Consider the following 24,233-nt stretch of genomic DNA (forward strand, 5'->3'; position numbering starts at 1 on the left):
TGAAGGGGGTACATTGGTTACTAAGGGTATTATGACTGCGTTATTAAAGAGTTACTAAAGGAGTGTTTATGTGGGCTGTGTTTGCGGCTATGCTGCAAAGTGGCTGGAGTACACGGCAGTACAGCGGTATGGGGGAGCAATATTGCTGATGGTTCAAGCTTATGCAGGTAACTGCCGAGTCATGATTGAGGTATTGCTAGTATTACACACAAAGGTGAATAACTTTTCATATGGCTAGGCCTTTTATACCTCTCCCCTTGTAAGTGTCTCCCTCTTACTCCAGCCTTGCTTCCGACAGCGTTGCAGCCCTAAGTCACGTTATCTAATCAGTGTAAGAATACTATTCTGCTTCAGATCGAAATTTCGCTCACGTATGTACAGGCAGTCGATTTGTTTATTATCTAGAGCAATGTAGAAGAGGGTATAAGGGAGATCCATTAATTTCATTCATTTCATAGAGCGTACACCTTACCAAACAGCTCAACAAGTGCTATCACCGACTGTTGCACGATGAATTACCAGCTCTATTGGAGAACATTATTCTTGCAGAAAGACAACGACTTTTGATCATGCACGAAAGAGCACCACAGCATTTTGAGTGGGTCTTACGACAGTAGCTCACTGCAACGTTTCGTGGACAACAGATTTGTCGAGGCAGTCTGGTAGCATGGCCTTCCTTTTCCAGGATCCGAATCCGTTATATTCTGGCTATCGGGACATTTAAAGGTATTGGTGTAAACCCAACCTATCGGCAACATGCAGACGTTACAGAGTTACAGGAGCGTCTTACCAATGCACATGATGCAGTCCGAAAGTAGCCGGGCGTCTTTGAAAGAGTGCATGATTTGCTACGAAGAGTGGCTGAAGCATGGGTCAGTATGCGTGATAACCAAATGCCTACAGCATGTGCTACTACGTAACAGACACATGGGAATGAGAGGACTGATTGGCCCACATCTTAACAGGTACTGGTTTCCGGACATGTCATTATTGGAACGTTTTTATAATATTAAACAGTATTGTCTCCTGTAGGGATATGCGACCCTTTTGTTTAAAACATCCTGTATGTGCATGTGAGGGACTAAAGCGCGCGGGGGTGCCTTAAATGTTGACGATATGCCCGTCTACAATGGTTTTACTCATGGTAATGGACAGCAGGGTATCGCTCGCTCTTTGCATGTTCGAATCGTCACAGCTGCCACCGCAGCCGACGCCAACGCTGTAATCTGGACGAGTGCCACCACGTTGAGCTTTCGTACCTAAGGTACTACACGCTGTGCTGTGCGGTGCTGAGGTCACTAATGGATGCCGTGCGTGACGTCCGCGTTGATGGTCACCGGTGACAGCCGACAGGGGCACGGTAGGCAACTGGGAGGCACACAGCCTCATGACTTCCTCCACATTTGCGTTACCCGGCGGAAGTTTCAGGTGTATGTTTGTTGCAGAACAGGAGTATTATTTTCAGCAACAAGTGTTTTCCAAAGTTATTAAATTATTAGATTTACGTAATTTTTGAGAACATTTCTCTTGGAGTACAGCGGGTTTTTTCATTTCTTAAACATGAACATGAACAGCCACAACCACAAGAAACTTCCTTTTTTGAGGTTACCGGTTTCGATCTGTTTTAGACCTTTTCAGACCTGACACCATGATGGTAGAAGGTGGCTTCGAGCGGAGCAGACGCTAGGACTGCGTTCATGGAGTCGTAGCATTTGCGGTTAGCGTTTGTGGTGTCGTAGCGCCTGGTCCGTACGCAGCCAGCGTCTACCATTATGGTGTGAGGTCTGAAGATGGTCTAAAACAGATCGAAACCGGTAACCTCATAAAAGAGAAGTTCCTTGCGGTCGTGACTGTTCATGTTCTACATCTACATCTACATCCGTACTCCGCAAGCCACCTGACGGTGTGGGGCGGAGGGTACCTTGAGTGCCTCTAACGGTTCTCCCTTCTATTCCAGTCTCGTATTGTTCGTGGAAAGAAGGATTGTCGGTATGCCTCTGTGTGGGCTCTAATCTCTCTGATTTTATCCTCATGGTCTCTTCGCGAGATATACGTAGGAGGGAGCAATATACTGCTTGACTCCTCGGTGAAGGTATGTTCTCGAAACTTCAACAAAAGCCCGTACCGAGCTACTGAGCGTCTCTCCTGCAGAGTCTTGCACTGGAGTTTATCTATCATCTCCGTAAGGCTTTCGCGATTACTAAATGATCCTGTAACGAAGCGCGCTGCTCTCCGTTGGATCTTCTTTATCTCTTCTATCAACCCTCTCTGGTACGGATCCCACACTGCTGAGCAGTATTCAAGCAGTGGGCGAACAAGTGTACTGTAACCTACTTCCTTTGTTTTCGGATTGCATTTCCTTAGGATTCTTCTAATGAATCTCAGTCTGGCATCTGATTTACCGATGATCAACTTTATATGATCGTTCTATTTTAAATCACTCGTAATGCGTACTCCTAGATAATTTATGGAATTAACTGCTTCCAGTTGCTGACCTGCTATATTGTAGCTAAATGATGTTCATGTTTAAGTATTACCTTTGCATTTAATTGCCAATATGTTGTGGAACAGATTCTATTTTAAAATAATTCTCATTGTTTGCTAAGTGTGGATTTTCATTTTATCTTGCTTTTCACTTTCCTAACCAAGACATCGTTAGAACGTGTGAATTACACAAAAGTACAGGTTGATTCAGCTGCCCCTATCGATGTCGATTTATGCAACCTACACAATGTCTTTTTCAGGAACAGTATCCACACAGGCGACAGCAATGTAATCGATATAAGTTCCCTCTTAGAGCTTTGGGCAACTGTTAGCAAACGAAATCATATTGTATAAAATTAAAGTGAGGAGCTATGAGTTACACTGTATTTTAGGAGAAAGATATACTTTACTATTGCGATAATTATCCAAGTCTCTCCAGTCTGTGTGTAATTAGTGGTGTAGTCATGTGGGTTTTGTGTGTCTCTGTAAGTGTAATCCGTTTGTAGTATGTAATCTTTCGTAAATTGTCCAGAAACGTTGCCTTATTCAGTGTGTTTCACTATCTGCAACAACGAAATTATCAGGAGATATCAAAATGGGAAGTGCAGAAGAAAAAAGTTTCCGGTACATATCACGATGAAAAGATTAATATGTTAAGTATGGCGTTACTGTGCTAAATTAGTTTCATAAACAAAATTTGTACACTAGGTCTAAGATGTCTTCTTGTACTTTACCAGTTATTCTGTGATATTTTGACAATGTGCTTCACATCTCCAGAGCGAACTGGCCAACAACATCGTTCTGCCTATGGGGTTGCATAACACGACATCAGTAGGGGCAGCTGAATTATCCTGTGTATTTTTAGAGGAAGGCTATTATTGTGTACACAATTTTTATTTAAAATTATATATAGGGTTCAAATGGCTCTGAGCACTATCGGACTTAACATCTCACGTCATCAGTTCCCTAGAACTTAGAACTACTTAAACCTAACTAACCTAAGGACATCACACACATCCATGCCCGAGGCAGGATTCGAACCTGCGAGCGTAGCGGTCGCGCGGTTCCAGACTGAAGCGCCTAGAACCGCTCGGCCACCAAAGGCCGGCTATATATAGGGAGAAATTATATACATGTAGAGAGAAATAATTTATGTAATGGTTTAAATGCTCTGATAACTACAAAAAGAAAAAGAACCGCAAATGTTTACAGTAAAGCATTTTCTTTCTCGAAATCGGTTTTAACAGAAAACCTGTTCATTGTTGTTTAAGAAAAATGTGTAGCCTATGACCGTCTGTAGTACTGTGTAAAAATTTGAAGCAAATCGGTCAAGAATCGTCTAAAATTTTGAAGTAAACCGGTCAACCGGTCAAGAACTTATCGACACTAGTAAATATTTAGGTTATGTGTGTCCAAATATTTATTAGAGCATCGTATAAAATTTTGAAGTAAATCGGAGAAGGACTTTCCGTGATATACTGGTGCCCAAAATTAAAGCAACAAATGGGAATGTGTGCAAGGTTACGCTTATTTTGCCACAAAACAATATAAACGGGTGATAGCACAGTAGAAACAATGTAAAGAATACAGAACGTAAACAGCTGCAACATGCATAACGGACACAAAAATGTTCTTCGTTTTTACAACACATTCCGACAACTGATTAATGTGCTCAGTATGGCGCGTGGCCACCTCCGGTAGCAATAAAGGCCTGAAAACGACGGAGCATGCCCCGAATGGTGTCATCAATCACTTGTTGAGGAAATTATGCCCGTTCTTGTTGCAGAGCTGCACGCAAGACATGGAAAGTGGTTGGCTGACGCTGACATGAAGCATCCCGTCTTCCTACTTCATCCCAGATATACTTTATAGCATTCAAACCGGGAGAGCGAGCAGGTCACGCGATGCGTGCATTATCTTCCATTTCCAAGAAAACATCAACCATCCGTGTTTTATGATGCCGAGCATTGTTGTCCATCAGTAAGAAGTTTGAGTCCACAAGCATCTCGCAACAACTACACATGACGTACCAAGATCTCGTCACGATACCTGATAGAAGTTAAACTTCGCCGATTTAATCGGACAATTTCATGAAGAAGTATTAGTGGGTCAACATAATTCCTGACCACACGATTAGGGATTCTCCTCGATATCGATCTCTTTCTACAATGTTTGGGTCCAGAAATAGTGTTCCACGTTCCTTCCAGATGCGAATCCGTCGAGAATCACTCTCCAGACCAAATCGAGACTCATCCGTGAAAAAAACATTGGCCCGCTGTTCGACTGTCAGGTGACATGTTGACGAATCCACTCTAGACGTTCCCTCCCGTAAAGACGCGTCAGAGGTACACATACAAAGATCTCTGACGATAAAGGTCATTCTACCGAAGTCTTGTGCACATCGTTTGCCACGATACAACACGTTCATTGGATGCTGCGAGGTCGGATGCCAGTTGCCTTGCAGTATTTGATGTTTTATCGGGTACTAAGGCGGTACCGTCGTGTCCGTACAGTCAAGTAACGTTTCTTTCTTTCTGACGTCACACGTGGTCGGCCCTGCCCTGGTTTTTAGGATACAGTTTCGGTCTCTATAAACTGTCACCAAATTCGAGAAACAACAGAACGATTCACATCATACCATCAGAACACATCAGTTTCCGATTGTTCTGTTTCCATTCTTCCTCCACCGCAGAGAGCCTGGTAGGCATCTTCCCTGTGTCATACTACACCGTCTGTGACTTGTACACAACGATGGTGGATATGGGACTACCCAGAAAACGCTACCCCGGGTGGTAGGCGCCATGACGTCATCGTTTGTGTGGTTTTCCGTTGACTGGAATGCCATCTTCCGTGGAGAACATGATTGTACGGACATCTGTTGACAGTTTGAATGATTATGTCGTGAATTAGACACAGGACGGAGAAACAGCGGTTTGTTGCTTCAATTTTGGACTCTAGTGTATTTGCTAACAACGTTTCCTTTTCATAAATTATATATACACTCCTGGAAATGGAAAAAAGAACACATTGACACCGGTGTGTCAGACCCACCATAATTGCTCCGGACACTGCGAGAGGGCTGTACAAGCAATGATCACACGCACGGCACAGCGGACACACCAGGAACCGCGGTGTTGGCCGTCGAATGGCGCTAGCTGCGCAGCATTTGTGCACCGCCGCCGTCAGTGTCAGCCAGTTTGCCGTGGCATACGGAGCTCCATCGCAGTCTTTAACACTGGTAGCATGCCGCGACAGCGTGGACGTGAACCGTATGTGCAGTTGACGGACTTTGAGCGAGGGCGTATAGTGGGCATGCGGGAGGCCGGGTGGACGTACCGCCGAATTGCTCAACACGTGGGGCGTGAGGTCTCCACAGTACATCGATGTTGTCGCCAGTGGTCGGCGGAAGGTGCACGTGCCCGTCGACCTGGGACCGGACCGCAGCGACGCACGGATGCACGCCAAGACCGTAGGATCCTACGCAGTGCCGTAGGGGACCGCACCGCCACTTCCCAGCAAATTAGGGACACTGTTGCTCCTGGGGTATCGGCGAGGACCATTCGCAACCGTCTCCATGAAGCTGGGCTACGGTCCCGCACACCGTTAGGCCGTCTTCCGCTCACGCCCCAACATCGTGCAGCCCGCCTCCAGTGGTGTCGCGACAGGCGTGAATGGAGGGACGAATGGAGACGTGTCGTCTTCAGCGATGAGAGTCGCTTCTGCCTTGGTGCCAATGATGGTCGTATGCGTGTTTGGCGCCGTGCAGGTGAGCGCCACAATCAGGACTGCATACGACCGAGGCACACAGGGCCAACACCCGGCATCATGGTGTGGGGAGCGATCTCCTACACTGGCCGTACACCACTGGTGATCGTCGAGGGGACACTGAATAGTGCACGGTACATCCAAACCGTCATCGAACCCATCGTTCTACCATTCCTAGACCGGCAAGGGAACTTGCTGTTCCAACAGGACAATGCACGTCCGCATGTATCCCGTGCCACCCAACGTGCTCTGGAAGGTGTAAGTCAACTACCCTGGCCAGCAAGATCTCCGGATCTGTCCCCCATTGAGCATGTTTGGGACTGGATGAAGCGTCGTCTCACGCGGTCTGCACGTCCAGCACGAACGCTGGTCCAACTGAGGCGCCAGGTGGAAATGGCATGGCAAGCCGTTCCACAGGACTACATCCAGCATCTCTACGATCGTCTCCATGGGAGAATAGCAGCCTGCATTGCTGCGAAAGGTGGATATACACTGTACTAGTGCCGACATTGTGCATGCTCTGTTGCCTGTGTCTATGTGCCTGTGGTTCTGTCAGTGTGATCATGTGATGCATCTGACCCCAGGAATGTGTCAATAAAGTTTCCCCTTCCTGGGACAATGAATTCACGGTGTTCTTATTTCAATTTCCAGGAGTGTATAATATATAGTTATGTATAGTGTATATATATTAAAATTTATATCCTATGTCCATCCGAATGTTTATTAGGATATTGTGTAAAAATTTGAAGTAAATGGGTCAATGTGCTTTTCGAGATTTTTGGTAAGAACTTTAGACAACGTTTTGTCTTTATATAGTTGTGTAGATAATGGCTAAGAAAGCCTACAACTTAGACATAAGTACACTTCTTGTTGCAACGTTCCTCTCAGTGCAGCCAACGCCTCGGACAGGTAAACTGTGAACAGTAACAGCTGCCTCAAGAGGACGGTAAACACGCTCCGCGAAAACCAGGTGGGAAGGTATATACGCTGAATTATTTACTGTTCAAAACGTTCATCCACAAGACGTGTTCTGTGCAGTCAGACACCTATAACAGTAGCGTAAGGACGTACGGAGGCATCGTAAGAATCATATCTGCGGATTGGCACAGCCCGAGTTGCATATAAGAATGAATGTGTGGATATGTGAGTGTCCGTCTGAAAATAAGCATTCCCGCACAACCGCCTGAAGGCATAGCTTGCGTTGATGTAATGGAGGGTGATTGCGCAAATCACTTTATCACCATTTTAAAATATTTATGTTGTCGTTTTGTCAGCTGTATCGGGATTCATAAACCCTGTTGATTTGCAGTCATTTATTGCTTTCTGTACTTTATATTAATACGTGTAAATTCTGACTTCTGTACTGAACAAAATTATTGTGCCATTGCTCTTTACGAAGAAGGCAGGCGTTAATGCAACTAACTGTACGACTACGATATTGCAGTACCTGTGTTATTCTGGATTACAATGTGAAGTTCCTTCGGAAATACATGCATGTCCGAAGGAACTTTGCGTCGTAATGGAATAACACAGGCGCTGCAGTATTGTATTTATCCGCCGACAACGGACGAGCGACTTTCAAATAAAATGTCTCCCCTGTACAAGAGTATATTTAATGGATGCACGAGTGCAGGCTGTAGACACGTGTTTGACGACATTTGGAAGATTTGGCCTGGCCCTAACACGTGCTCGGGTAGTTAAATGATAAGACGACTGCTGGCGATAAGCGGGAAATTCGGAACAAGTTTTTATTGTCGTGATTCCATTATACAGCTGATGGCAGTCCATTTGCGCAATTACGCAGTTCGCCGTCGGTGGCTAAGCTGTGTCGACACAGCTGTTTACGTCCTCGCCGCGGCGTGTGCCTCACGGTTGTTTACTTCACAGCGGAATACGCGCATGTTACGATCAACGATAGAATGGCCCATTGTCACCGTAAAACCACACTGAAGTTCACCTTTTCGAACTAATATGCTCGGCCACAAGCACTCGCCGTCGAACGATTCCTACGTGACGAAGTGAAGATTACTCGTGAAGATTATGATCGGAATACATCTGTCCATCGTTACTGGCGTGGTTTATGTCAAACTGACAAACGACGCAGCTGGCGACAAAATCTTAGAACGGGCTGAAGATGGCCTTAGATTCCGGCATTCGGACGGCCACATCGGCCCCGAAATTATTGAACATACCGACCTGGAATTATGCACGATTTTATCTTCGATCTTCCGTTCGAAACGCCGGCAGAAGACGTGATTTCGGCACTGCGCCTTTATGGGACACTCGGGCATGTAGCAGAGAAATAAGCACACTTCACTACATACCCAGTTTTGAACGGAGTACGGTTCGTCCGCACTGGACTAAAGAAACATGTCACGTCCTACTTCTTCACTGGCGGTTGCTGTGTCATTGTCTTACACATGGGTAGCCAAAGACCTGTTCTGCATGTGGTAAAGGAGGACATGTGCTTTATCAATGCCTGCAACGCAGAATTACGCAGCTGCGGACCTACGAAGCTTCTCCCCCTCCGACTGCGACATGTTTTCCACGCGATGACACTGAGACCCGATGCCCTTCAGAGGCCTACACGGCAACTGCCGCACGACCTTCCACAGCCTGCAGAGACCGAACGAGACGAGGCCGACCGTCAACAGCAACTGGCCCATCCCCCGGAAAACCCGCTGCCGGATGAAGATTTTGACAGACGTGAAGGTGATAGCGCTCTTGATGCCACGGTTTTGTATAATGCCGCCTTCGTTCCTGAATGTCACTACTCCATCTCGTCGTCCTACTTTGAACCACACTCGCGTAAATAACGGTCACCAAAACGACGCGAGAAGAGGAAGATGACATCGACGGCAGAGTCGGAATGATGCTTCCAAGATGAGACCGTCACACACCCACCAGATGATTCCCAGGAGGAGATTACATGCACAGTTGCCGTACCCAGTCCCATCACGGTCAGGACATTTTACTGAATGACTGAGACACACAGCCACGCCATGAAGACCCCAATGGCGATGTTCCCCACGCGGCCCACCCTCACGCTAACAGCTCTTCCTGCATCAGCGCTGACCGAACCTGATTACCCAATTTCGAGGACGGTCGACGTTGTTCCTGTATCTCCACCAGACGAAGAAATGCCACAGGCTGCCCATGTGAAAAGGGCACGATCAGGACACATACAATGCTTAAGACCCTACTACCTTCATTCTTCCCGACATGAGCGAACATGACAACGTGCTACCGTTGCAGGCGTACAGAATTGCCACCATCAGTTTAAATATGATCTGTTCCTATGTTAAACTTCTATTGTTACGTGATATATTACGAGCAGTGGACAATGACATTGCTCTGTTTCAAGAGCTACGGACGTAGACTTTGCCGGAATTTAATGGTGATACTGCACACGTGGCCCCGTTGCCAAGGGACGTAGTGGAGCAGCGATTATCATTCGCGATTGCATTGCAGTAGGAGACGTCACTTACTTGCAGCCAGCTCGAGGACTATCAATAAACAGTACACGGGATCAGACTAGTGGATGACTATGCGCCATCCTGCACAGACCAAATACGAGAGCGCTCACAGATTTATTGTAAAACAATTACGCCGCTTTTCCTGGGACGATAACAGCACCATTTATCGGCGGAGATTTTAACTGTGTTCTGGCGAGGAAAGACAAACATCCAAATTTTACCACCTGTCATGAATTCTGTTACTTAATAAGTTGACCTAATTTCACCTGGGAGGTGGTACAGGCAGTCGCCAGAGATATACATACGTCACGAGCCACTCAGCCAGCCGATTGGATCACGTCTGCGTCACTTCCCCTCTCGCTTTCGGATGTCCTGAACGCGGAAAGATGGCCTTCAGACCTCTAAGAATGTAGTGTTTATGTGTGCACGATAAACCTCCAAAGACAAACAATATGGCGCAGTCGAGGTCCGTGGAAACTTAAAGATGGATCTCACAATACTCGTCCATACTTCAGTGGTCGGTAAAATGTGTCAGATGTGTAAAATCATCCCTACGCCCCGCGCTGGTCCATTAAAGCAAGGAAAGAATGCAGTGGTACCGAAACACGACAGAATTTAACCACACAGTCCTCCGGAACCTTGTGGAGCATCCGCAATCCCCGAAATGTCAGGCCTTAACTCGGTGCCGCTTGGAAGACGTAGTTGTCTGACCGAGATGTCAAGACAGCATCACGGGAGAAACGCCCTCCGTGCATCATGTCTTCGCAGGTCTGTTCTTTAGAACTGCGTGGCGGCCGACGGTTGGTATCTCAGACTGACATCGCAACAGCCTTCGAAGATAACTATCGGCACGCCTGTTGTGAAGGATACCTTTACGTTGAGGCAATCACAGACAAGTTACAGATGATCCATCGTACCCTTGATGACCAAGCGGTGGACCCCCTTTTAGCAAACATCTCCACTGACGAAATCATTGTTGCGCTCGGCAATGGGGCTCTCGATCGTCAGGACCAAACGGCCTGCAGTTATTTTGTCATTGCTGGTCAAATATTCAAGGTCAAGTATGACGCCCTCACACTCCCCAAGCGAAAGGGTAGGGGGAGAGGGGGGAGGAGGTCTCGCCCTGTCAATGTCCACGCGCGCCCTACAGCTCTTTACGTACGTACGACCTAAGTTATGAATCGCAGACTCAACGGTATCACCGGAATTTTGATCGACGAACACGCACCTACTTCGTCAACCAACGACCGTCTTGGCCCATATTGCTCCAGTGCTATTACATGTTAAACTTTTCCTTCTGGAATGCAGTTATGTCCATGCAGACTTTCCTTGCATTAATGCTCCCACTATGCGAGAAATTTATCACCTCTTAATACGGACTCACCGTGAGAATGCTATCGAAGAACTTCATTCATTGGTTAGGCAGCCGGCGGTATGGCTCGCAGTTCATCAACCGTAGTTCACCGCAGAAATGAGCACCACCTGGTACATCGTCGTTACCGGTAAATACCAGACGCGTCACAAACTCCATGCCATCGCTCTGTCTGAGGTGTATTGGGGACTCCGCTTCGGCGTGGCGACGGATGCATGGTTCCTTCTCCAGCAGATACTGGCACTTTATCTCCGGGTGCCAGTGCAGGCGGTCGTCCCCAGTACGCTCCTCATCCCGCTCCCACCCTCGTAGATACATGCTGTCACCTGGATAAAGGGTATGGTCGACGTTTATGTTTTCAGAAATGAACCCAAGAACGTGATCGATTTTTGGTTGTATTTGCTAAAACGACACCACATAATGAGACGATATGTCAAATACCAGTGCTGACTGTCTAGGGAGCATTTTCTCCAACCAGCCCCGGAGTTGGAACCTCCCCAGTGAGCGGGTTTGACAGGTTAAGCTATATTCTCATGACCATCAAAGGCTCGGCGTTCGCTTTGCGAAGGGATATCTGCAACTGCCGTCTTCAAAACGAGAGGTCGCCGATTCGTTTTTGCACACTGGGAGCATCTTTTCCCTGCTTTCTATGTTCAAACAAGATTTTTCTGTTATTCTTTTTACACTGTGTAACAAAAAAAGGGCCGAAGTGGCCGTGCGGTTAAAGGCGCTGCAGTCTGGAACCGCAAGACCGCTACGGTCGCAGGTTCGAATCCTGCCTCGGGCATGGATGTTTGTGGTGTCCTTAGGTTAGTTAGGTCTAACTAGTTCTAAGTTCTAGGGGACTAATGACCTGAGCAGTTGAGTCCCATAGTGCTCAGAGCCATTTTTGAACAAAAAAAGGTCCACATAAGATTGTTTCCTTAGTTACCTCTATTCTGAAATTTCTGCCCAATGGATCAACGTTTGTTTTAGAGTAAGTGCTGATTAAAGAACTGTGATTATTATTTTGATACATAAAATTTGTTTTGTTATCAGCATACCTAACTGAGGTATTGCGTTTTGTAATGCTGGAAAATCGTTCTTGCGAAATTTAAGTACAAACAAAAAAAGAAACGGTTTAAAAAAATAGAAAAAACGAATAAAAAATAGAAAGAAAAAGAAAAGACGAGGCAATGCCGTGGAGAACGGATACGCAGACTCGCCGATGTTCGAGCTGCGTTGGCACGAAACACTTTCTTCCTGAGTAAAAGCATCAAATTGTATCTACTTTACTCCTCCACAATGCCGTATTTGTTTTTGTTGCTGTTACCTTTATTTTAACATTAAGACATAACATGAACTACTTACAGATGTAAATAACCACTTAGTTTTGTCTAGGATGCAAATAAAGCTAATAGAAAATAATAGTGTACACAGTAACATCGCCTCTATCCAATGAGGCACAAAAGACACAATAGATGGGCTACTGGGAAAAAAAAAGAGTTGGTGAGGCGGTAAGGCGACCTCTCGCGATATGTGAGAAATCCGGATTCGAGTCCCGGTCCGGCACAAATTTTCATTGTCGTCATTCCGTTATACAGTTGATGGTAGTCCATATTCGCAATTACGAATATATTTCATGACTGTAAAACTGGTTCTATCTGTCAGCGAAACGAACTGATAGCCTTGTAATGAGTAGATAATTACAGTTGATTAATATCTTTACGAGAGACAGAGGAGGGCTAACAGCTCGATAGTCCTCCCACAATACTTATTCAGGTGTACTCAAGCTCCGGTGAGATAAAAAGAGGAACCGTAGAGTACAAAGTATTTCAAAAGGGATCATGCGGTTTTGAACAGAAACTTGAACTTACGTAGCGAAACTAAAAGTTAACTTCGGTGACAGTTGGGTCGTCGATTCACGTGTTTGCCTATAAGAAGTCTCTGTCCACCTCCGGCAGCTATCCGATAAGAAGTCTCCGTCTTCTTTCTGAATCTCGCTCTCCGCTCGTTCAACCCGGTTCGGGAGTCACATACCACGATATGCTGAACATCTGGCTTTTTCCACAATTCTGAGAACATTGCAGGAATGTCCTTTTTCAAGCGGATGGAACACCATGCCCCTGGTACCTGCATGCAGAAGCAATTCTTAGCAATGAGCAACCTAAAAGACGGATCGTACGTGGCCTGAGAATCTCACATTCCATCATTGGTCTCTGTCATCTAATGGTATGAGATTTATTTTTGAGGGTTTGTGAAGGATTTCAGCTATACGCCGCCCCTTCCAATAGAGTTGGGTAGATTGCGATGTTGTACAGAGACATCAGTGCAAGCAATAGTTCCAGACATGTTCACAAAAGTAGAGGACTAGTGTGACTTTCAACTGAAGATTTGTTGAGCCTCTTATGGAGGGCACGTCTCTGCATAGTAAATGAAAACTTTGTACTTAACATAAATGTAAAAAGCACCTCATGACTTTATATGCATCGACGTAAAAGATACACCCTTATAAAAACGGATAGGCCTTTTCAAAATAAAGACTTTGTAGTTCGTCCCTATAATTTTATTTTGTGTCATTGCCGCGGCCCGCCACGAATTCCTCTCCTGTGCTAACCGTCAGAGTATCACTTGGACTCTGTATTCCAGTCTCCGTCTTCCCCCACGGTTAGTACCTTCTACATGTCCCTCTAGTACCATGGAAGTTATTTTGTGGTGTTGTCGTGAGCCGTACCGCGTTTGATATCTCGCGTCAAGCTCTTTGGCCAGCGCTGATGTCACCATTTAAGAGTGTGAACTTTGACAAGAATTAATAAGGGTTTCTGGCCTGCAGTGCAATTCCCAGCTGTTAAAATTGCGAAACAAACTACTCCTGCCCCAGGCTTATGCACGTGGCGCAGCGGGAATGAGTCGAGACAGTGAGAGCGACAGGAGCAGTGACTGGGGTGGTGCGCAGAGAGAGGCGAAGCGAGTTAACGGAGACAGTAACGGTCGAGTCGGTCAGTGTTGTGGCCGTGTGGGCCTCTTCTGTAGATCCGGGGTTCGTTGCCTGGTGTTCCCCGAGTAGGCGGAGCGTGCTTCGTTGGCGATTAAGGAAGGCAACATAAACGGATTGAGCTGGGGCCGTTCCGTCAGCGGGAAGACGTCCGCCTTTACTTTGTCTGTGGGACATCGTTTTCGAAACCGGTTGAATCCCGAGCAAATTGGAGCACGTTTGGCCTCTGCAAGCTTCTTCGTCTCCGCCGTCAACTTTCTGCATTACGCTGCGTGAAAAACTTCGAAAACATTCTTCCTTGTAAATGTTCATGTTCGGCGCTAAGTCGTCTGATACGGTACCGTTGTGCACGCCTCTGTATTGGTTCCCAAATGGTCGTTTGCAGTAGCATCACCAAGGCCTGTCTTTCATTTAATCTTCAAACTGTTGACTCCGTGTCACCTAGAGTTTGACAGTAACAACATTAACGGTCGAATTGCAGTCACTGCCCAGCCTGCCTAACTTGAAGTGGTATTGACGTACATATTTGCCGAGTGTTAGTTATAGAGTTTCCTTTTTTAAAAGAGGAACTGTTGATACGTGGATTGTGTATTCTGGCCGATTGTTTGGGCTCAGGAGGTGTTTCCTGTGTACCTTAAATTCTATGAGATCTTTCTGGCAGTTAAATTTTGGTAACGGCCGTAAACATGGTTTCTTAATTGCGAGCTGCCTTTGGCTACTCTAGTTCTGTTCGCTCGTGCCGAAGCCCGAGTTTTGCAGCATGTCCCCTTATGCGAATATGTACAAAATAGTTAACAGATGCTTTAAGCCTTTGAGTGAACAGTTTTCTTGTGGTGCCTTGTTAGCTGGCCAGCGCTGATGTCGCCATTTAAGAGTGTGAACTTTGACAAGAATTAATAAGGGTTTCTGGCCTGCAGTGCAATTCCCAGTTGTTAAAATTGCGAAACGAACTACTCCTGCCCCAGGCTTATGCTATTTATTAATGCCGTGATCTCACGTTTTGGGTGCATGTGGGGCCTAACATTAAATTGGTCTTTGTTTAATGAGTGACTATATTTCGAAATAGTGATTATTCTGTTTTGCCTCTATCACGTGCGGCTGTTATTTCGGTGTCCCGTAATGTTTACAGTCGGAGCTTCGTCGTTGTAAAAATCTTCGACACATTTAATTAGGTAGGAAATGATAGTATTGTTCTGGTCTTGAGCTTAAGAAAACTTGTCGACCTTTGGGTTTTCATTGCTCGTTGTCACTTAAAGCTAACTGGACCTCGGGACGGGCCCCTCAATGGCTGTAAATGTTCATGTATACGAACTGTTGGTATTTACGTTTTAGAGAGGCGGAGCCTGGGTACAAGGGGTCACTGTAAGACGCCTCGAAACTCTGGGCGATGTCGGGGCATATTATTAACCATTGAGTGGCTTACTCGGAAGAAGAGTTTACTTATGTACATATTTTTCCCATTCTTGCTGTGTGGTTTGCTAACTTCGGTAACTTGTTTTGACCAATAACGCTTTCAGTGATTTTCCTTATGAAAATCTCAGGAACACTAATTGCTCACACAAGTGTTAACCTTTTGAATAATTTTCCTTTAATAATTGTTTCAAATGAAAGCACTGACTTCCTGACTTGATGTGAACACATTTGATTGCTTAATATGTTTAATAAATGTGTTTTAAAACTTGTTGGTGCCCCTTTGGTTCACTCCTTTCGAACCCAAGGTAACCCAGGCACGGCAAGCAGTGTATCACGTATCATATTTCCTACCATCTTCTCTCTTCTTCTTGTCCATGTGTTCCACGTTCTTTTCTTCGGCGATTCTGTGGAGAACCTCATCATTCCCAATCTTACCAGACCACGTAATTTTCGACTCGCTTCTGCAGCATCACATCTCATACACTTCGATTCTTCTTTTTCCGCTGTTCCCACAGTCCGTGACTAGTACCATCCGTTAATGTATTCCAGATGCACGTTCTCAGAAATTTCTTCCTCAAATTAAGACAATATTTGAACTAGGGGACTTCTTTTGGCCAGGAATACCCTCTTTGCCTGTGCTAGCCTAATTTTTTATGTACATCTTGCTGGTTTCGTCATATGTTAGTTTGATTCTAAGGTAGCAGAACCCCTCAACTTTGCTTACTTCATGGTCACGACTTTTGATGTTAATTTTATCGCTAATCTTATTTCTTCTGCTTCTTATTTCTTTCGCCTTTGTGCGAGCTACTCTCAGTCCATAGTCGGTACTCATTAGACCGTTCATTCCATGCGAAAGGTTCTATAATATTTTTCTTCACTTTCACTGCAAAGTCATCAGCGTGTCTTTTCACAACCATCCTTTCACCTTGAAGTTTATCCCACTACTGAAACTTTCTTCCATTTACGTCACTACTTCTTCGATGTAAAGGTTGAACATTGTCAGTTGAAGACTGCATCCTTGTCTTATCCCTTTTTTAATCCGAACACTTCGTTTTTGGTCTCCCATTCTTATTGTTCACTTTTGGTTCATGTAAATACCTTGACGGGAAAAAATCGCAACAGTAAAAGGTAATTAATGTAGAGCAATGAAATTTCGGGAAGACATTTGTCTAGGTAACATATTTAAGTAATTAACATTGCAAGGTCACAGCTTAATGTAGGAGTAAGCGCGAGATAAATCACTGCAAATGTGAAATGCTGGTACATTTATAACCGATGACCGGTGTAACCTCCAGCATGTTGAATGTAAGCACACAAACGTATAAGCACTGTGTTGCACAGGTGCCTGATGTCACTCTATGGGATGGAGTTCTATGTCTGTTGAGCCTGGTCGATCAATACAGGGACAGTTAACGTGGATGATGTCCCATATGTGATGGAATGGAGACAGATCTGTGATCGACCAAGCCAAGGCAGCAATTCGACACTCTGTAGAAGATTTTAAAATATTTGTACAACAGCGGTATGTGAGCTAGCGTTATCCCGTTGGAAAACACTCCCGAGAATACTGTACATGAAATGGCAGTACAACACGTCGAATCACCAGACTGACGTACAAATTTGCATGCAGGGTGCGTGGGATAACCATGAGAGTGCTTCCGCTGTCATACGAAATCGCACCCCAGATCATAACTGCAGGTGTAGGTATAGTTTGCCTAGCACGCTGACAGGTTGGTTGCAGGCTCTCAGCTGGCCTCCTTCTAACCAACACAAAGCCGTCTCTGGCACCGAGGCGGAACCAGCTTTCATCAGAAAACACAACAGACCACCACACTGTCCACCGATGAGCTCTCGCTTAACACCACTCAAGTCGCAAATGACGGTGGTTTGGGGTCAGTGGAAAGCGGGCTACTGGGAGTCCGTCTCAGAGATGTCTTTGAAGTAACAGATTTGTAACTGTTCGTTGTACACTTTGGTGCCAACTGCTGCTCAAATTGCTGCTGCAAATGCAGAAGGGGTACGATGCGCCAGAACCATACGCCGAACACGATGGTCTTCCCTTCGGTAGTGCCACGTTGCCGTCCGCAGCCTGGTCTTCTCGCGGCCGTACGTTCTCGTGACAACCACTACCAGCAATCAGTTCAGCGGCTACATTCCTGTCAAGTCTGTCTGCAGTATCGCAGAAGGAACATCGAGCTTAACGTAGCCATATTACACGACCTCGTTTAAACTCCATGAGTTGTTGATAATTGCATCTTTGTCACCTTAAGGGCATTCTTGACTAAAATCAGCTCACCACGTCCAATCTCAAGGGTAACTAACGCTCACGATCTTTACAGCATATCTTTACAGCATATATTTAAAGAAAACCTCATTTGCATCCTCATAATGGCGCTACTATCGCCGCACTTATCCGACTGACTTGAAATTTGATTAGACATCATCTTTCAGATGTGGAAACACCCTATCAACTTTCTTTTATATCGCACAACTACTTCTTGGTGTTGCGATTCTTTTCCCGTCAATGTATTACACATATTGTGTATTACTCGTCTTTCCCTATAACATACTACTGTTTGTCTTAGAAAAACACCGTTGTACATTGTCTAACGCTCTTTCTGGGTCGACGAATCCTATGAGCGAATCATGACTATTCGTAAGTTTTGCTTCCATTATCTAGCGCAGCATAAGAACCGCCTCTGTCGTGTTTTTACTTTTATAAAGCGAAAATAATCGTCGTCTAACAGATCCTCGCTTTTCATTTCAGTTTTTCTGTATATTGTTTTCGTCAGCAGCTTCGATGCGTGAGTTGTTAAGGTGATTGTGCCACAGCTCTCGCCCTTATCTATCCCTGCCACCTTCGGTATAGTGGGGATAATAGTTCTCCGAAAGTCAGTGCGTATATTTTCAGATTCATAGATTCTACACACAAACTTGAATAGACATTTGGTTTCCACTTCCTCCACCGATTTTAGAAATTTCGAAGGAATGTTACCGACGCCAAGTTTTCAAAACTTTGTTAAACTCTGACTCTGATACTGGATCCTCTATATCTTCCGTATCGACTTCCCATTCTTTTTATGTCATTTATCAGACAGGTCCTCCCAATTGTAGAGGCCTTCAGTGTACTCTTTCCGCTAATCTGCTCTCCTCAGCGTTTAACGGTGCAATTACCGTAGTACTCTTATTTCTCCGCCCTTGATTTTAATTTGGACCTGCCCTTCCTACAACCATTTCTTTTTCCATCTCTTCACATTTTTCCTGTAGCCATTTCACCGTGGCTCCCCTCAGTTCCTATTTTTTTTTTTTTCATTTGTAGGCGACTTATATTGTTGTATTGCTGTCTCTCTCTGAACAATTTTTGTACTTCCATCTTTCATCGATCAGTTGAAGTATTTCTTCTGTTACCAAAGATTTCTTCGCATTTACCATCCTTGTCGCTAAATTTGTCTTTCCAACTTTCGTGACTGCCTTTTTAAGAGGTGTCCTCTCCTCTTCTGAACTGCTTCCATGGTATTCGCTATCTAAATATCTATAGCCTGAAAGAACTCCAAACACATCTCTCAGTTCCTTAGTGCTAAGCGTTGCACGTCTTTCCTAATCGATTCTTCCTGACTGTCTCTTAACCTTCACTCTACTCATGATTAATAAATTGCGAAGTCCATATTTGCTGCTTGGTACATCTTACAATTCAGCATCTGATTTCGGAATCTGTCTGGCCACGACGTAATCCAGTTGGAATCCTTCCGTATCTCTGGCCTTTTCTAAGTATATCTCGTCTTTTGTGGTTTTTAAACGGTGTGTTCACTATTACTAGTCGAAATGTATTGCAGTACTTAAATAGTCTTTCTTATCTCTCATTCCTTCTACCGACGCCCGTGTTCTCCCGTAACTGTTTTCTGTAGCTTCCCCTACAACCTGTGGTTATTAACCATTTTTCTTTACATACTGAGTTAAAAATGGTTCAAATGGCTCTGAGCACTATGGGACTCCACATCTGAGGTCATCAGTCCCCTAGAACTTAGAACTACTTAAACGTAACTAACCTAAGGACACCACAGACTTCCATGCCCGAGGCAGGATTCGAACCTGCGACCGTAGCGGTCGCGCGGTTCCAGACTGAAGCGCCTAGAACCGCTGAGTTATCCGTTTGATATATTCACATACTTTCTCGAACTCTTCATCTTCTGCTTGTGACGTCGGCATGTATACACGGAGTGTTGTTGTTGGCTTCGGTTTGTTGTCGATTCTGATGTGAACAACTCCATTACTGAATTGTTCAGACTAATTCACTGTCGGCTCTGCCTTGCCATTCATAACGAACCTACTCCAGTGACACCTATTTCTGCTGCTGCTGATATTAATCTATTTTCCTTTGATCAGAAATCCTTGTCTTCTTTCCATTTCACTTCACTGAGCCAGCCTCACTACAACTAAACTTAGCATTCGCATGTTGATTTTCAGGCTTTCTAGCTTTTCTACCACGTTCAGACTTCTGACATTCCACGCTCCGACTCACCCATTCGTTGGTAATTCAATCTTTTCTCACGATTACCTCCTCCTTGGCAGTCCACTCCCACAGATACGGGTGAGGCAACGATTAGTAATCATTTGTCAATGGAGAGATGGTAACATTTTTCCAATTAAAGGCCACTTGTTCTGTCGATATTCGCTGCATGCCTCCTATGCCACTGCCTTCTGTAGCCACATACCGTTGATAACTGCTGATTCTTCTGCCTTTTAGGGACAAGAGGTTGTCCTGAGGCTCTGTCCACTTCTCCGTTCTCTTTGAAAATGCCACTGGCAGAACGAGGGCGAGTCTTTATGCCGAAATTCCTCAGTTACCATTACTGATGATTTTTATTCAGGGTTTAAACAGTGGCTGGATTCGAACTCTGGATCCAGAGTGCTTGAATTGCTAGCCAGAAATGCTATGCCGAAGCCACACGTCCATGCAGTCCTTTGTGTACGTTAAGATCTATCCCAAGTTTTTGTCTTCATTAATACAAAAGATATAGTCTTGAAAAGTCGGGTCAAATCTTTTTAAATTGCCCTTTGTTTAATTCAGCAGTGGTTGCACGGCGAGTTCGTTAAGTGATTTAATGACGGTAGCCAGCAGCTCTGTTATGTTTGTTGGGACGACTGGACTGGGCAGCGGCGATGCTCACAAAAGCTCGCTGGGCCCTTTGCTACACGGCAGAGCTTCCTTTTGGGAGGGCTGTGTGGCTGTTAACTTTCGCGCTCCCCACTGCTTGTCTGGAGTTGCGCTGCCCCTACACTGGGCTTCGATGCGCTACACTCCGCTCCGTGCTCTGACAGCTGAGCTTAAAGTCCCTACTCCTTCAATGCGACGTCCTAGCTGCTACGCAGTTGCATGTCTCTATCGTGGTGAGCTTTAATAATGTCTAAACGAAGTGCAACTTCTTTCGTTGTCTCCGGTTCTCTTTCGCCCCCATGACAATATCGGATTTCTCTGCACCCAGTATCCAGCACAGTAACCAGTCCGTTGTGGTGTGGCAGTCATGTACCCATTTGGTGGTAACCTCCTGACAACACAGGGATCGCACTGCTGATGCCTGAGCTGCAAACTTCCCTCGTATGCCAGGAGTGGATGCCCATCTTCTTGGGGCGTCAGGAATCCCGGCAATAGCCATCGTGCCAGGGGGCCAGGGGGCCTTTGCTGTGGCTGGGGAGAGCCCGTGATTGGAGTGGGTGGCATCAGGGCAGATGAACCGCAATTAAGTGGACCAAGTCACCTCTTGCTGATGACCGAATGGCACCAGTAGTCTCTAAGAAGAGGAAGATCGAATACAGTGCTGATAGGTATGACCCTAAATCGTTTTCCTCCCTCGCTACATCAAGGGAGAAACTTAGGGCTGCAGAAAGAAGAGAGCCGTATTCATCTCGGTATTTAGTCTGTAGGAGAACATATAGGGGCTCCTTTCTAGCTACGAAGCCTCAATTTTTTTTTTTTCAGTATCTCGAGGATAAGTTTGTGGAAGTGACAAGGCTGTCCAAAATGAGAAATGGTTCAGTCTTGATTCAGACAGCATCCCAAACCCAGTCTCGGGCGCTACTCGCCTGTGACCAGCTGGGTGATATTCCTGTTTCCGTCACTCCCCATAAGATCCTCAACATGGTCCAGGGGATTATTTTTCATCGCGACCTTCTCTTGCAGTCTGACGACGAGCTCCGCGACAGTTCAGATCGGTGACGTTTTCATTTCATACGGCGAGTTTACAGGGGACCCAAAGACAATACAGTTGCTACCAGTGCCTTCATCTTGCCTTTGAGGGTGATTCATAACCTGAAAAGGTAAAGGTGATGATTTAACGCTGTGACGTCAAACCATACCATTTCTCCCCCTATGCAGTGCTTTAAGTGCTGGAAATTGGCGCACATGTCTTCCCGCTACAATTCCAGCGCCACATGTCGAGACTGTAGACGCCCACTACATCTAAATACTCCATCCGCGTCTCCTCCCACTTGCGTCAGTTGTAGAGAGCACCACTCCTCCTGCTCGCCAGACTAAACAGTACTCCAAAAGGAGCGGAAAATTATGGAGTACAAGACCCGGGACTGGCTTACTTTCCGAGAGGCTAAATGCAAATTTGAAAGATTTTACCCCATTCGGTTGACATCCAAATATGCTGCAGCTACGTCGACATCACTCTCAAGCGAAGGTTGTTCTACACTCTCTGCCATGTACAGTTGGCCCTCTGGGCCGCCCAAATACATCTGCCCCCGTGGTGGTAGGGACACATCTTCTTCTGTTGCCCCCGAAGCACATAGTTCAGGAGCAATACCCCCCAAACACTGGGGACATCGTCCCCCCCCCCCCCTCCTTCCCAGCCAGAGAAGCAACAGCCTCCTCTGGATCCTCTTGTGTGGAAGGGGTCCCTTGTGGCTCTCCTCCCAAAGGTCTCCACTAATGCCACAGTAGACACTGGACCTTAACGGTCCTCCTCCGTGCCCGACTCTGCTTCCAAGACGTCCACCCAGCAATGGGGTACCTTGGGGCTCTGTCCTGAATGTCTCACTCTTTTAATTCCTGTCAATAGTCTTGCACTAGCAGCAGGATCATCAGTATGCCCTCGTGGATGCTGACGAGTTTTGTATTTCCTTCTGCTCCTCTTCTATGATTGTGGCTGTGCAGGGCGCTATACAGAAGACGCAGTCATGAGCCCTCACTCACTTTCAGCTTTAGGCCGCCAAAACTTCCATCATGCACTTCTGTCGTCATCGTACTGCCCTCCCCATCCAGAACTTTACCTCGATCACCAATTACTAGATTAGTGGAAACTTCCCGCTTTTGAGTCTCATATTCAATGCCCTTTTAGCTTCCTCATCTTCATCAGCTTGAGGACAAGTGCTGGCGGCAACTTAAAATATTATTCGATGCCTGAGACACACCGACTGGGGTGCTGATCGTCCTACACTGCTACAGCTGTAGAAAGCCCTTGTACAGTCCTGTATTGACTATGGGAGCCTGGTGTATGGTTCAGCATTGCCCTATGCACTGCATCTGCTGGACCCTATCCACCACTGTGCAGTTCGTCTCGTGATGGGAGCTTTCTGAACGATCCCAGTGAACAGTCTCATGGAAGCTGGTGTTCCTCCATTGCGGCTCCGGTTGCAATTACTGCTTGCCAGTTATGCTGCCCACATTTACAGTTCGCCTCACCATCCAAATTACAGTCCTCTTTTCCCAAACACAGTGATCTATCTCCTGCAAAGGCGGCCCAGAACTGGGAATCCCCTTGCTGTCTATGTCGGATTGCTTCTTACTGAATTCCCCTCTACCACCTTTCCTGCAGGTCCACTTCTCTTCACCTCCATTGTCCATACCTCGGCCACAGCTTTGCTGGACCTATTGCAAGACCCCAAAGGCTCAGTTCCACTTGAGGCTGTCTGCCGCATTTTCTCTCTCTTCCCGGGGAGTTTGGGGACTTAGAAATGGTCTACACAGATGGATCAGTCGTTGACGGTCTTGTTGGGTTTGCTTACGCTCACGTTGGCCATAGTGAACAGCGCTCCTTGCCAGATGACTGCACTGTTTTCCCTGCAGAGTTGGTTGCCATCTATTGTTCTCTTGAGCATATCCGCTTCTGCACCTGTGAGTCCTTCGTCTGTAGTAACTCCTTAAGCAGCCTACGTGCTCTCGACCAGTGCTTCCCTCGACATCCTTTTATAATGCCTATCTGGGAGTCTCTTTATACCCTATGCAACAGTGGATGTTCAGTGACCTTCATTTGGCCCCTGACATATCGGGATACAGGGCAATGAACTTGCTGATCGCCTGGCCAAACATGCTACCAGTAAACCAGCTCTGGAGACTGGCCTACCGGAGACGGATTTGCAATCGGTCTTCCGCCGCAAAATTATCGCGATCTGGGATGCTGAATGACGCACCCTCAGTACACCAAATAAACTCAGTGTTATCAAGGAGACAACAAATGTGTGGTGGTCATCCATGCGAGCCCCTTGCAGGGAATCTGTTGTTCTTTGCCATCTCCACATCGGCCATACGTCGCTAACACATGGTCACCTCCTCTGTCATGAGGACCAACCTCGGTGTCGCTGTGGCTCCCCTTGGACTGTCGTCCTCATCTTGTTGGACGGCCCAATTTTAGCCGCTCTGCGGCGGACTTTTAACCTTCCCAGCACCCTCCCTACGGTGTTGGCTGACAATGCCTCAACAGCAGCTTTGGTTTTACGTTTTACTCGTTAGGGAGGCTTTTATCTTAGC

The sequence above is a fragment of the Schistocerca nitens genome, chromosome 5, assembly GCF_023898315.1.
Source record: "Schistocerca nitens isolate TAMUIC-IGC-003100 chromosome 5, iqSchNite1.1, whole genome shotgun sequence".
Lineage (NCBI taxonomy): Eukaryota > Metazoa > Arthropoda > Insecta > Orthoptera > Acrididae > Schistocerca > Schistocerca nitens.